Source organism: Tachysurus fulvidraco, chromosome 5 (genome assembly GCF_022655615.1).
Source record: "Tachysurus fulvidraco isolate hzauxx_2018 chromosome 5, HZAU_PFXX_2.0, whole genome shotgun sequence".
Classification (NCBI taxonomy): domain Eukaryota; kingdom Metazoa; phylum Chordata; class Actinopteri; order Siluriformes; family Bagridae; genus Tachysurus; species Tachysurus fulvidraco.
In genome coordinates, this window is record NC_062522.1 from 58,882 (window position 1) to 74,697 (window position 15,816).

Consider the following 15,816-nt stretch of genomic DNA (forward strand, 5'->3'; position numbering starts at 1 on the left):
AAGTGCCAAGAGATGTTGCTTGGCTTATCTCAGTTGGTAATGTCAGTTCCTTCTCTACAACATTAGAAGGATTCGGCCATTTTTGTCCACACAGGCTGCTCAGGTACTTGTCTCTTGTCATTTCAAGACTGGATTACTGCAATGCACTGCTGGCAGGTCTACCTGTGAACGCAATTTGTCCTCTGCAAATGATCCAAAATGCAGCTGCATGGCTTGTATTTCACCTGCCAAAATACTCGCATACTGTTGTAAAAAATCTTAGTAGAAATAATTAAAATATTATTCCTTACAATACTATAACCAAAGTAAAGTATTAGGCCTTGCAAAATATTACAATTGCTGTCATAAGACATATGTAGGTGATGTTGTAGGCCAAAGATGTTTATTGCAACCAGATTCGGGGCTGTCAGGCCTAGTCAGTCTGAGCACATTTGTAATAACAACTTGATATGTAGAAGGGAAAAGACCATTGTTCCCAGACCTTAGCTCATAAATTGTTATGGAAAATGAAGAACACCATGGTTCTCAGACCTTGGTCCATAGCAATAACATGTTATGTAGAATGAAAAAAAAACAGTGGTCCACAGACCTAGGCCCTGAAAAATAAGGGGAGGAAAATCCATAAATGGGCATGTGGTGCTCATAAACTTGTTGTGCAGACTGAAGAAGGCCCAGGTGTTTAGTCTGAGGTCATGAAAAATAAGTGGAGGAAAATCCATAAATGGGCATATGGGTGAAAGGTAATGGGAAATAAGGGGAAATTGGGTCAGTGTATTTAGAAAACATAGGAGATGATTCCGGTAAATAAGGTGATATGGCACCTGGGCTCCTAGGAGCGCCAGGGTATATATTGAGAAGATATCTGAGGTTTTTTTTTGGTTCTTCGGGGGCAAAGGTGTGTGTGCGCGTGCGCGTACGCGGGCGCATGCCCGTGTCCACGGGTCAAGGTGGGTGGTTTTTATTTTTGCAAGGACGTCGCGAGAGTTCTTGTTTTTCTTGATTGATTTTGCATGACATGCTCTTTTTGGGGGTTTTCATTTGTTATTTTGAATTTGGCAATTTGATACTTTGAATTTGGCAATTTGATACTTTGAATTTGGCAAATTATAATTTGTTGGCTGATTGACCACAATAAAGAAGTCATTCTCATCCAGGTCTGAGGAGTTTTCTCAGAATTTTTGTAGTAATTATAGAGTTAACAGTTAAGTTTAACTAAAACAGTCTTTAGTAACCAAAAAGTCTAAGTGTGGAGATCACCCTGTGATGTGTCGACTTGGAGACCGGCTCTGAGTTCTGGCATATTTAATAATTTATTTTAAGGTAAGCAGACGCCTGTTATATTCGAAGTCTGTCTATAGTGAATCTGTGGCCTGAAAAGGGAGGGGTGGCCATGGGAGGCGGACAGCTGCCCTTGAAGTCAAGAACTCTTAAGGGTGAAATACAGTATAATAACTGGATGAAATAGAAAATAGATAAAGTTGTTTTGATTTGTTACTGTGTGAGTGGCAGGGTAAAATCTCATGTGCGGATTCTGTCGTGAGAGACACGCACACGGAGAAAGAGGGAGAGGTGTGTGTGTGTGTGACGGAACAAAAATCTCATGGGTGCATTCTGTCGTGAGAGACACACACACGGAGAGCGAGCGAGAGACAGAGTGAGGGTGTGTGTGTGTGTGTGTGTGTGTGTGTGTGTGTGTGTGTGTGTGTGTGTGTGTGTGACAGAAAAAAACTCATGAGTGAATTCTGGTGTATACATTTTTTTACTTATTTATATTTTGGTATTAAGGATTGAAAATTCCTGTGGCGTACCGCTGGTGTGTATATAACTCACAGCCGGGACTGAACGGGCATGGAGAAAATGCGTTGGCCCTAGATTGGTAGGGCTGGGGGGCCCCCTGGGGGTACGGTAAAGTACCTGGGGGTATGGTAAAGTACCCAGTATTTATAAGTGTTTATATACGTGCACGTTATCATCATAAGTATACGGCGATACACAATGATAAGTGGATACAGCAACATACACATTGATAAGTGGACAGAGCCAAATGAGTATTCATAAATAAGTGTACGCCTATAAGTATACATAAATGATACGTATACGGTGTGTAATGTGTATGAATTGTTTATGTGCACATGTGTATTTGTGTATTGTCAAACTGAATGACGATCCAGTTTGATGTGTGATAAAGTACAAACAAGCAATTGTGAAGTGTTTTATGGCACTTATAAGATCTTATAAAATGAGTTGCAACGGAAAAAAGCGCTAAGTCACACAAGCAGAACATAACATTTATTTAAGTTACACAAGCATTCAATTATAACAGACAACTGTATGAGACAGACACAATGAGTGAGGATGGGATTCACCTGATTCATCTGATTCACTTCACGTCATAGTTTAGTTTTCAATAAATTTTTTTCCACATATCCCCAAGGGTCCAAGAAGTATCTAAGCCTTTTAATCCAAATTGCTGTGTTCGCCTTACACTAGTTATTTTTCTGACCAAACACTGTACACAGAGTTTACTCCCGTCCATTTTTTTTTCCTGACTCTCACTTCCTAGTTGATGAACTACAAATTTGGTGTCATATTTGTAGTCCAGCCTCACATGAGCCAATAGGTGCCCCGTAGAGCAGAGATAGACAAGCTAGAAGCCAATACCCGGTAACAGGTATTTGTTTGGCAGTTGGGCCAGCCAGTAACAAGTAGCGAGACCCTGATATCTTTAGCCAATAAGGCGACGATTCCAACAAGGAGCGATAAGGGCCATCTGGCAAGGGGCCAGGTGTGCCAGCTACTGAAGAACACTGTGAAAACAAGACTGTTATGACTTAATTTCCAAAGCTGAACACACACACATATACACAGAACAGCTTTTCTGAGTTTTTTTTTTCTCTTTTTGTGAGCAGATACTAATGCCCAGTGGGAAAAATATTCATATAAAATTAAATCATTTTAAGTTTGTTAAAGAATTTAAACAATTCTTGGGCCATTCTTTTTGACTTCATAAGTTTTGTTTGTTTTGTTGGGGAAAGTTTTTTTTCAGTAGTGTTACACCAGGTGTAAGTTATTTTTATTTTATTTTATTTATTTTATTTTTTGTCTTTGTTTTATTGTATTTAATTTTTTGTTGTTTGTGTTTGTTTATATGGATCCCATTAGCTGAAAGTCTATGCAATCAGCTAGTTTTCCTGGGTCCACACATATGCATATTCATACATACAAATCTGTTTTTAATTCATAACAGGACTAGACATAAAACACAATATGATTACATTAATCAAGACATATAAAAACCTAATGTAGTGTTTTTGTTTCAGTAAAAGAAACCCTCCATTCTAGCCTCTGTAACTCTGTGCCAGTAAGGCCTAGAATCACCCTGACATTTGTAACACACACACACACACACACACACACACACACACACACACACACACACACACACACACACACACACACACACAGATTGTTTTGGTTCCAATGAGATTGTTGTTTTTTCTTTCTCTCTTTTCTGTGTGTTAGAGGTTTTAGAAGCTGAAAACTTGGAGCATTATCTAACTGAGTAGAGTTACATGATGTTATAAGTTTTATTTTTTATTTGTATTTTTTCCTTTTTGACAATGTAACAACAATTTAATTTTTACAACTTAACAATTTGTTTTGATTATTTATCTAAGTGATTTAACTGGTAGTTTATTTGATTGATTGATTGATTGATTGATTGATTGATTGATTGATAGTTTATTTGATTTTATTTGAGTTATTAGTGAGTTAATTAATTAAATAGATCAATACTTGGTTGAGTATATAATTATTTGAATGTGCAGTTGATTGATTTTAATCAATTTTAATTTAATTTTCATTTTAATTGAAGTTATAATTATTGGACTTATACTCTGATCTTGATATCTGCCTTGTCTTTCTTGAGAATTATACTAGAATGAATCCAGCACAACCACGTTTTCCAGAAAAAGAATAAACGTTCAACTGCAATAATTACAGAACCACGTGACAGTGCCACAAGGGCGAGACAAGGGTGCATGATGGAGAAAGGTAAAAGAACTTAATTACTCCAGCTGCAATTGTAATATTAAAGCACAAGATGGCTGAAAAAGAAATTAAGAAGTACATGAAAAAATGGCAAGACCGGACAAAAGGAGAATTGCAGTGGCCTGAAGGAGGCACGTTTGATGAGGTAAAATGCAGGAAGATGAGAGTAAGTATGAAATGCTGGGGAGAAGTAAAAAGCATGAGAAATATTTTTAAATTTTTTACATTTTAGTAAGTTTTTTAGGAAAATGTTGTAATATTGCAATGTTGGGCTCTGCTAAGAGCAGAATTTCTGTATTTGTACTTACTTTGTCTGATCAGATATACAGAGCATTTAGGCATTCATTTGCAGGGTTGATTGCTTACTGTGCATAATCATATGATGTATGAATGGGCATTTATTGATATGGGTATTGAGAAGAAAATATTTAGGAGAGCTTTTGTTTCTGTTTTGCTTTTGTTTTTGTTCTGTCACTTTTGGTGTGGTTGGTCTGTGATTGGTTGCAGTGATAGGCCCTAAGACAGCTCTTTTCTACTGAAAAGCACAGGCGAACATTGCACTTGCTACACAGTGTGTTTGTGTATCCACAATTGCAGTAAACTGGAAGAATAGACTAACTGAAAGAGAAATCTACATATTATCGAGCATATCCATTTGCACCTGTCCCTGTAATTATGGTCGAATTGAAAATAAGTATAAATTTAACAGAAAAGCACATTTAGAAATGAATTACAATGAATTATCTTACAGTTTAAATTTCGATTTGTGATGATGTAAGAAGTGCAGTGTCTTTATGTAAGACATAAGGTGCACAGGCTAGTTTGACTACTACTTTGGCCCGAAGTTGTAGAATTACAGCATGGACATAAGCTAGTTTTCCAAAATAACTAAATATGTATGTGTTCTAGACATTGTAAGGAACACAGAAAAGTTTTTTGAGGAATTTTATTCGGATCTTGATAAAACCAGTCATGGGAAAAAAAAAAATAATAAATTTTGTGGGTAGCGTGACTGGACAAATAAACAAGGTGGTGTTGTAATTCTGCAACGGTGGGCTTTACAGGGTTAAAGGGGTTCAAGGGAGAACAGAGTAAAGAACAGGAGTAAGAGTAGGCTACAGCCCCACCCTCAGGTGAATGTGAGGAGCAGCTCCAACCCCCATCTTATAACAAACATTACAGATCCGGGTACAACGGGATCCATCAATACAGTTGGGAGAAGGAGGTGAAACACAAGAAATAGAACTGGAGATTACAGGAGGGCAAGTCAGAGGAGTAGTCCGGCAGACGTCAGCAGAAAAAGAACGTCCCAAGGGAAAGCAGGAAGACTGCCCTCCCATGGTAAAGGGCGGCAGCAGAGGAGAAGACGGAAAATACCCAGAATGCCCAGAAGGGGCTACAGGAGGAAGAGAGGAAGTGCTGGAAGATGATGAATATCGACGCCTATACTGGGACAGGGGAGGTGGAGAAAGCTAATGCCCGATGGGAGGAAGGGGACCCCCACTTATCGAGGCAACAAGCAGAGGAGCGTAATATGGAGTGGTTGACTGAATACACATGCCCGCCAGGTTTAAAAAGACACAGCACACCGACTCCCTGGGCAAGAGAATACATTAAGCCACGAATGGAAGATGTCTGCCAGCCGGGAAGGAGAGGCTCAATAAAAACCTGGCAGATGGAACATCATAAGAACCTCAGCGAAGTAGTGAGTGATGACGAAATAAGCTCAAGGGCAGCCCCAGTGGATGTGGAGCCCCAGCACAATATGAGAGGAGTAAGAGTGAGACTGGAGGGAGAAGTGCAGCTGACCCCCTTGGAAACAGCAGGAAAGAGCAATAAAGCTCTGGAACGAAGCCAGAAAGCAGATGTGACGATGGAGGAGTTACGAGGTCAGGCATCACGACTGGAGATGAAGGTGGAGGAATTGGAGGTGGAATATAAAAACTTGGAGGAAGAACAGAAACGAGCGGAGAAACAATTAAAAAATCTCCAAAGAATAAGGAAGTCACGGAAGAAGTCAGATAAATAAAAATGGGGCGACATCCAAAGAAACAGACACATGCAGACCCAATCCCAGACGGGAAGAGGCAAAGGTGGGGAGACGCAGCAGGTGGCCCCCGAAAGTGAGAGCTCCAGTGAAGAAGAGGAGGAGACAGAAGCACCGAGAGCAACACAGCTCCCCCTGATAGTTAAAGGAAAGCAAATGCATTATGTGCCATGGACATTTATGGATGTGACTGGATTGGTAAAAAGACTGCCAAGTGTGCGAAGGAGCACAGAGATGGATCATAAAGTTCAAGGAACAAACGACCGGACAAAGTTTGGCTCTGGGAGATCTGAAGTCAATCCTATGCCAGACCATAGGAAAAGCAAAAATGATGGAAATACTCCACCTTGCTGGATTAGGAAGAGAGGCAGATGATCCAAGGGGAGATGGAATAACCTTCGGCCCATACAGGAATGACCTGTGGGATCAGTTAAGGATGGCCTACCCAACCAAGGCAGACCCAGGAAAAGTGGAAAAAATAAAGCTGGAAGAAGGGGTTGCCGAGTTCATACTGAAACTCCAGGAGTCCTGGAGAGAGGACATGGGAGCAGTGTGGGAGCAGTCTCACCCACAAGTGAGACACTGTTTAAACTCATGTTAAAAAGGGCACTCCCTGAGGAAGTCCAAGACCAACTGGAAACAGTGGTGGGTCTAAACACCATGCCATGGGCCACCTTCGAAGCGAATGTAATACACCTTACAGAGTTACACAGAAAGAGGAGGAGAGAGGCAAAGAAGGATGCAGAAGATTTATTAATGCAATTGCACAAGGCGCAGCTAGGAGAACTAGCAAGAAATAAACAAGAAAGCCATGAAAAGAAGAAGAAGGAAGATAAATTCTATGCCTCAAAACAGGCGGCAGTCATGGTGGTTCACAGCGAGACAGTTGCACAATATCTCCATCGCCTCACTGACATACAGTACACAACGCGCACAGCGGCCTCATTCCCCCAGCAGGATATGAGTGAGGGGGAAGTGACAGCGTACGAGGCACACTTGAGAAACAGTTTCATGAATGGACTGGTTCCAGAAATATCTGACAAGGGGAAAAACCTCACGTGGGACACGGGAAAGCTGAGCCTCATCATACAACATGCTCTGCATGCGGAAAAGCTGCCCACACAAAGTATGAAGGAGCAGATTAGGTATGAAAGGCCGGATGAAAATCTGTGCATGAGACACCCAGATTCCCAGATCATGAGAACGGGAGAAATGCCACATACTCAAACTTCATAATGGAATTAATGGATACATAATGGAACATGAAGTGTAAGGTTTTTTTGTGATGCTTTTCCAGGGAAGATGGATATGACAAAGATTGCGCTGTGCACATGGGAAGCCGAGGAAGATAACAGGTGCCTGCATAGATTTTGGGCAGGCCAATGGATGGGCCCAGGATTTCAAGGACAAGCCCCAGCACCACCTGGAGGGGGCCCATTGGGCCCAGCCCCAGGAGGAATGTGAAAAGGCCCAGAGAAGCCAGAGGGGGAGCTGGTGCAGTGTACCACCTCATTGCATCCTGCACAAGAACCAACAATAATGGTGGGAATTGGAAATGAAGTACAGGCCCCATTCCTGATTGACACAGGAGCAACATTTACAAGCATTGGAAAAGAAGGCACAAAGCTTCCCCTCACACATAGAGCAATAAAAACAGTGGGCTTCTCAGGAAAAACTCAGACTCTATGATTTACTGAGCCACAATGGATTACTATAGAAGGAATAGTAGTGCAAGCACCTCTACTTTATTCCCCAGACATTCCAGCTAATCTTCTTGGGAGAGATGTGCTCTGCAAATTAGGAGCCAAAATACACTGTGGGCCAATGGGAGTGTGGATAACACTCCTAGAAATGTTAGCTCGACAATACCTAGTAGTAAGCCAAGAAGAGGAAATGACAGAACTGGACAAAGTATATTGAATGGAAGTCAAGGACAAAGATACATAAAAAAATATGGCAAGAATACTCGGTATGGAAACCATGGCTAAACTACATACGACCAGATTGCCGTGAGGCTAGAGGACCATGGCATTGTACCCTGAAACATGATGAAGAGGGAAAAGATGAAGAATATGCATCATTATGATAAGAACGACTAGAAGGAAGAAAATATCACATCAGCACGCACAGTATGATAATTGGCCAGCAAGGAGTAGCTACATATGCTGTACTCCCTGAGCAGATTCAAGAATGGTATCAAGTTGGAGATGCAGTCTCCCACATCTCCTGATGATCGGGCGAGGTTTTGAATCCAAAGATTTAGGGCCTAAGATGAAAGAGGCAGAAAGGGTAGTGAAGTGGAACATGACTAAAGACCCTAGAGTACATATGTCAGAAGATAGAGATTTTAAGGATAGATTAGGGGACAATCATGCTATCATGTAATCATACACAACCATGTTAGCAAGTCAGCAAACAAACATAAATTCTGGTAAGAGTAGAAGTAGAGATACAGATGCCACAGATGGCAGATAAGGAAGAGTCAACAGAGAAAGAAGTAGACGAAGCACTAAGTCAAGTCCCAGAGTAACTGTGGACAAAACATGTAACAGATGTAGGACTAGTTAAGTCAGCAGGATTAGCAAAAATACAGGTTAGATCCAATGTACTATTACTTTATCAGAGACAGTATCCATTGTCTAAACAAGCAGAGGAAGGGATAGGAACCACTATTAAACGGCTAGTGGAAGCAAGAGTCACAAAAAGTCAGTGCAACACTCCGATTTTTCCGATCAGAAAGCCAAATTCAGATAAATGGAGATTGGTACCAGACCAAGTCAATCAAATAGTGGTGGCTGTGACCCCAGTGGTCCCGGATCCACAAACGTTGTTATCAAATATTAAATATCAAATGTATATCAAATGGTATACAGTAATTGATCTATGTTCAGCATTTTTTTAGTATCCCATTGCACCCTGACTCTCAGCACTTGTTTGCATTCACATATTAAGAGCAACAAGGATATTGTGAAAATCCATCAATATTCAACCAAGTACTGACTAGAAATCTGGTGAATTTGTAAATGGAGAGCCTGACTTACTGATTTGTAGCCAATGGAAAGAGCAATGCGTACAGGATTCAATAACAGTACTGAAAGCCCTAGCAAACAATGGGCACAAGGTTAGTAAAGAGAAGCCACAACTCTGCCAGAGAAAGGTGGAATATTTAGGACGAGTTCTAGAAGGAACAACACGAAGAATATTACCGGCTCATGTACAAGCTATACGGGATACACCACGACCTCAAACCGTGCGCCAGATGTTGTCATTCCTGGGCATGGCAGGATTTAGCAGACCATGGATATGCGAATTTGCCTTAAAAGTACAACCACTTAGAAACATGTTAAAAGCTGCAGATCAGGCTAAGCCAAATACACAGCTGACATGGACACCAGAAGCATCAGCAGCCTTCGAGATGTTGAAGTGTACACTAGCCTCAGCCCCAGCGCTGGCTAGTCCAGATTACAGCAAACCATTTCACGTGTCAGAAAGACAGGGCTTTGCATCGGCAGTACTAATACAGCAAGGGGTAGGAAAACAACCTATTGCCTACTTCAGCACAGCATTGGACAACGTTGAGAAGGGCATACCGCCATGTTATCGTGCTCTATCAGCAGCAGCATTTGCATATCAAAAGGCTTCTACCATCACAATGGGTCACCCCGTGACCCTGTATACATCACATGCACTGCATGCATTATTGACAAGTCAAGCGTTCGTAATAACCAATGCAAGGCACACAGGGTATGATGTGACACTGTCAGCACCGGAATTGACAATTGAAAGATGAGACAGTCAACCCAGCCGAAAGGATGGTGCTGCCGAGTGAAGGGACTCCACACAATTGTACAGAAGAATCTGAAAAGTTCCTGAAAGCACGACCAGATTTAGAGTCCCAACCTCTCCTAGGGGCACAAAAAATCCCAGATCAGTTGAGTTCAGATAATGGACCTCATTTTGTAAATAAAGTAGTTGAATCCAATGCACAAGCGTTGTGCATCAAACATAAGATGGGATGTGTGTATCACCCAAGCTCACAAGGAAGAGCCAGCGGTGTGCTAAAAGAGAAAATTGCAAAAATATGCACCAACACAAGCCTGAATTGGGTACAGGCTTTGCCATTGGCTCTGATGAAAATGCGTTCACAGACAAATCATACAACGCACTTGACACCTCATGAAATGGTGACAGGCAGGCCGATGCCCGTGGCTTTTGCACGAGGACCCTATAAGGAACCATCGCTTGAACAGATGGAAGGTGAAATGTCAAGCTATGTGAAGTATTTGACCCATATCCATAGACTCTTGTGTTCTCAGGTGAGTCCGGCTACGCATGGCACAGCAGTGGAGGAACCACATAATCAAGTAGAACCAGGAGACTACATGTACATCAGAACATTCAAGAGAAAACATTGGAGACAGCCAAGAAGAGAAGGACCTTTTAAAGTGGTGTTAGCTACCCCCACTGCATTCAAAGTCGAAGGTAAGGAATACTGGTATTATCTTAATCATTGTTGTCCTGCGACAGCTGTAGCAGATGCTGGGGAAGAGCCCCCTTCAGACACTGGGGAAGAACCTTCAACCTCAAAGACAAGGGCGCAGCCCCAAACACAGCCACTCGCCGTAAAACAAATCTGGGCTAAATGTGGCGGTTCAGGCAATAGTAGATGCGAAAACCCGCCGCTCCAGGGTGCGGGGGGAGTATGAGGCACTTCAGGATTACGTTAAAGTGACCAGTATTAACCAATACAATACCACAGCTGACGGCATCGAGGGAAACCTCTATCGATAGTGGATGACAGAAACCGCTCACCAGGTTGCTGCAGACAGTATCTGTGTAATATGCCAAGACCGGTCTAATCAAACTCCCTATGTAATGCCTACTAGAGGTGTGGATGAGTGTGATAAATCTCCATATAATGATACATATTTATGTCCTGCACTTTGCCTGCTGGGTTCAGCAGCCAGAACACATGGGCCGAAATGGATGGGCAACATAAGTAGATCCTGTGCGTATCAGGCGGTAGCCGCGCCAATCCCTACAGATATGACTGTTCAGATGCGGCCTAACCAGAAGTTTCCACTATGTATTAAGTCAAGATCAGTGTATGTTAGTTTAATTGGGTCCAGACTCATTCCCACTGCTGGACAAGAACAATAGTAATTCGGACTGGAACTAGTTACGTATATATAGGACTGTAACATATTGGTGTGTGTCCCTGTTTGTCTGTATCCCCTATGTGTGTATATCTTTCATAAGTGTTGTGTACACGAGGCACCACATTACTGGTGACGGTCTTAATGCCTTAATTGTGACTGAATCCAGACTGACTACACACAAACTTTTCTGTACATATGCTTACGTAATGGGTGTTGGTATTTTGGTATTTTGTGTCTACTGGTCTATTGCCTGTCTCTGTGTTGTCTGTAAGGCTTTGTTGCAGGCTATGTTGAACCTGCGGAGTGACCAGAGACAAGTCCAGTGACCCCGCACTTGTGCCTGGTTAGAGGTGGGCCCACGAGGTGTCGCTTGTCACCTCCACGCCCCCGGTTACTGCTACACGTGCATCCTACTGGACAACGAGGTGGACTTGTCTGACTTCATCTTGGGGGACTTCGACCTGGGTGTATCACCACATTGCACCTGGCTAACATACCCTTCCCCGCCGACGGCTGACACTTGGTTCACGTTGCTTGAGGACACACGCCCCGTGTCACTTATCCTTGCACACGCAAATCTAGTCCTCCCTGAAGGACTGTGGGTTCATTCTTGCCACCAGAATGATTATTCTCTGGACAAGGGATTGTTTTTGCAGGTACACACATATGAGGTACATCGTTCCTTTTGTGTGACCTTGACATATGGATGTGGACATGCACATGCGTATATTATTTCCCACCATATACGGCCGCCGGGTTCATACACGCAGGCCGCCGTACGCCAGTACTGTACGTTATTCTTTTGTGTATATAAACTCTGGACATCTCACACCAAAGATGTGCAACAAGGTCTACAGGATATGCAAGGGCCAGCCACTTTCATGGACTCATGGACAGGGTTTGATTCGGATGCGGTTGTTCCCATAACTGGAGCTTTCCACGCTTATCGCCACAAAGACATTTGGAGATCCCTACACGCAGGCCGTCGCATTAGAGCCCCCTTGCCACAGTGGATTCAAACCATGCAGCGCAATCACTATTGGTGGTGGTCGTAGGGACAGCTAGTTTTCTTATGCCCTGCAACTGTTTTTGTGTGTTTTTTGTTTGTTTATTATGTTTACCATACCTTTAGTATGTTTATGCTGTATGTTTCAGTGACCCTGGTGACACTGCTTTCACTGTTGTGCTATATATGCAGGCAGAGTGAGAATTTTCACTCAAATTTGGCATCTGGAGGGTTTTTCGCTCACTCCTGGCTCACCTTCTAAGAAAGAGCATGTGTGAATTGTGGACATTGAGTAATGTTTTGTTTTATGATATTGTGTTTGTTATGTTTTATGTAATATTTGTTTTGTTTTCATTGTGGGGGAGTAATATTCTGTATTATGTTATTGTGTTTATGTTTTATGTATTATGGGTTTTTTTGTTTTCGTTGTGGGGGAATGTTGTAAGTTGTTGTAAGTTGGGGTAGAGGTCGTCGTGATTAGATAGATATATGGGTTAGTGGAAATGACAAGGTAGTCCAGAACACTGCAACATAAGTTTGGTGAGACTTTACAGTCTCACAGGGGGGAATGTTGTAAAAAATCTTTTTTTTAATAATTAAAATATTATTCCTTACAATACTATAACCAAAGTAAAGTATTAGGCCTTGCAAAATATTACAATTGCCAGAGAGTGTGTGTGTATATATATATACACACACACTAGGGCTGGGCAATAAAACGATAATGATATGTATCGCTATAGACACGTGAACGATAGCGATATAAAATGTGCTCGATAAAACATTCGATATTTTTTATCCTTTGTCGGAAGAAAACAAAGGTGGCGAAGCAAGCTTGGTTGCATTAACAAAGGCAAGCACTCTCTGGTAACCTAGCAACGTAGGGAGTGACATGCTAACAGCCAATCATGTAACAGTATCAAGTTTGGTTGCGCCATATTGTCGTCTCGTGCTTCAGTAACCGGCGACTGTTAAAACTATTAAATAATAATGATTGAAGACATGAGACACAGAAGACACGTTTGTCAGATTTGCCAACACAAAAAGGACAGATGATGATGTTCCAGTCAGTTGTGTTCCAGTCTTTAAATAAGCTTCAGACTTTTTCAAGGTCAATTATTTTTTTGTCCTTTTTGAGTTGGCAGATTTGTCGTGTGCAACAATGAACAATTTAACTATTAAAACAATTAAAATAAACAGAACACAAACATGTCTTCTGTGTCTCATGTCTTCATTCATTATTATTTAATAATAATAATTATTATGTGGTGTAGAACAGAACGATGGACTGACGCTGGAATTCTACGGCGTGTTTCGGTTCGGTTCTTCTGTCACAAGGATCTTAGCCAATAAGTGTGTAGGAGGAGCAGGAGGAAGAGGGATAATGACCAATAACACACATCTGATTTGTGCATAATTATAATGTCAGCTTATAAATAGAGCAGCCGCTAGATATAATATTCTGTGTCAATAAGAACATGGCAAATATGAGGCTAGATCATGACGGCGACCCGGGTTTACCTCAGAGTTGTACATTCACCTTCACATAAACGTATGAACAACTAGGGAGACTTGGGCAGTTTACATTTTACATCCATGTGCATTTGTTTTTACTCTCTCGTCGACCCACAGCAGGATATACCAATTGGTCACCATTACAGACTCAGTGCCTCAATTTCACCCAGGCCTGAGACTTTATTTGTGCAGAAGTATAAAAATTTCTATGTAATTTTCGGATCTCATCCCTACTGAACACCTTTGGGATGAATGTGAACGCTGACTCAACCCTACCTCACCTACATCAGTGCCTGCCTTTTGTAACACTCTTGTGGCTGATGAACACAAATATCCATCAGCACACTCCAAAATTATATATACATACACATATACATAAATATATATATAAACATGACGTCCAGTTACCAGCACGACACTAAACAGGTAGTAGTAACGGTGACTTTTTACTTAAGTACATGTCAGAGCCCATACTTCTTTACTTGAGTAAAAGAGTGTAGTCACTACTTCTACTTTTACTGGAGTCTTTTAAAAAATGAGTATCTGTACTTCTACTTGAGTAAAGGATGTGTGTACTTTTGCCACCTCTGCAACCCAGCATGCTGGGTTAAACATGATAGTTGGGTTAAAATAATTTAATTGGGATTTGGGAGACTTTGAGTCAGCAACGAAGAAGGCTCTTTATTACATGTGAAAATGACGCAGTTAGTGTTTAATTAATGAATCAGTTTCACTTATTTATTGTAAAGTATTAAAGTCGAAGATGCAACCGTTTTTTGGTTATTTGGTAATTAAAATGTTATAATAAAGGTTTGTTTAACAACACCACCAAACCCCCACCACCCCCTCTCTCTTACACACGCTTCAGTGACAGAACTTCACTCAACACCTTGTAAGTACTTTATTTATTCACACACACCTTATTTATCATTTTTACGCGAACTCATTTCAACTACTAAATCAGTTTTTGCCATCAATATGCCCTTCCGACGTTTCTAACAACGCTACGGTATGAAGTTTAATGTCCATTTTCTCTAAGCTAGCGTTAATGCCCCGTTGCTGCGGGCTCCGGCTCAAATTGAGCACTCACTCACTCACTAGGTTGCCTAAATATTTGTGGAACCCTAACCCTAGTGCCCTAGCACGCGATTTGGAACTCGGTATGTCATTTTCACCTTCAATTCAGCTGTTTTCTGGAAGTTTTGCTCATCTCACACAACGCTAAACTTTAAGGTAAAAAAATACATATTAATTTAATTATTAATCTATTTATCATCTAGTAGCACATCAAAGTAGGTAAACAACAAAAACGAGCCAAAATTAACCCAAAAAATTTGTAAAAACGTATTAGCCTTGTTAAGCTACCTTCAAACACCTAATAAACTATATGTTATCTGTGAATAAAATACTTTTTATTCTCAGCGTCATTAGAAAACGAATTAACAGCCATACCGTGTAATATAGTTATTTTATTTATGCTTTAATGTCGTTAATTATCAACAAGATAAACAAGATATTCTGGGGATTAGCTAATTACATTAGCCACCTAGCTTACTTCGTTAACTCGTTGGCTAACATTTTATGTGAGGTAAATGTTTACTGTTAATAATGTGTTGTCAGGACCCTGGCAGAGGTGGCTTGGAGACAGACCCATACGCAGGATAGCTTCAAATGAAAGGGGTTTAATACATTAGGAAGACAAACATAAACCACAACACACGGGGAACTAACAATATCATCAATGAAGCCGCGCTGCCTAATGCAACGCGGCTCACATATATATAGCGACACGGACAATCACACACAACGGGAAACAGGTGTGATGACCGGGGAGGAGCAGACGTGGACGGGGCAATCACGTGACACAAACAAACAAACGCACATGGCACCAAGTCTGCGCTGATTCCTAACATGTTTACTCTTAAACAGAACGAGTTTTTACATTTTACTTCACTTTATCATTAATGTGACTTAAAAAACCACTTAACTTGATAAATGTTCTGCTGTAACCAGGCCAGAGAGAACATTAGCATAAATTA

The 15,816-nt window shown here is 41.3% G+C and overlaps 1 long non-coding RNA gene across 4 annotated transcripts in view; it reads left to right on the plus strand.

Annotated features, from left to right (window-relative positions):
* LOC113639979 overlaps positions 1–15,816 on the plus strand; it is a 36,640-nt gene that overhangs the window by 5,092 nt on the left and 15,732 nt on the right. Inside the window, exon 1 of one of the 4 annotated variants that reach the window (XR_007140704.1) lies at positions 14,553–15,010. The exons of 1 other annotated variant lie outside the window; for it this stretch is intronic. This is a non-coding gene — a long non-coding RNA (uncharacterized LOC113639979). Of the gene's footprint in view, positions 1–14,552; positions 15,011–15,816 lie in introns of those variants that run through there. 2 more of the 4 variants (XR_007140705.1, XR_003439944.2) reach the window with 2 other exon arrangements.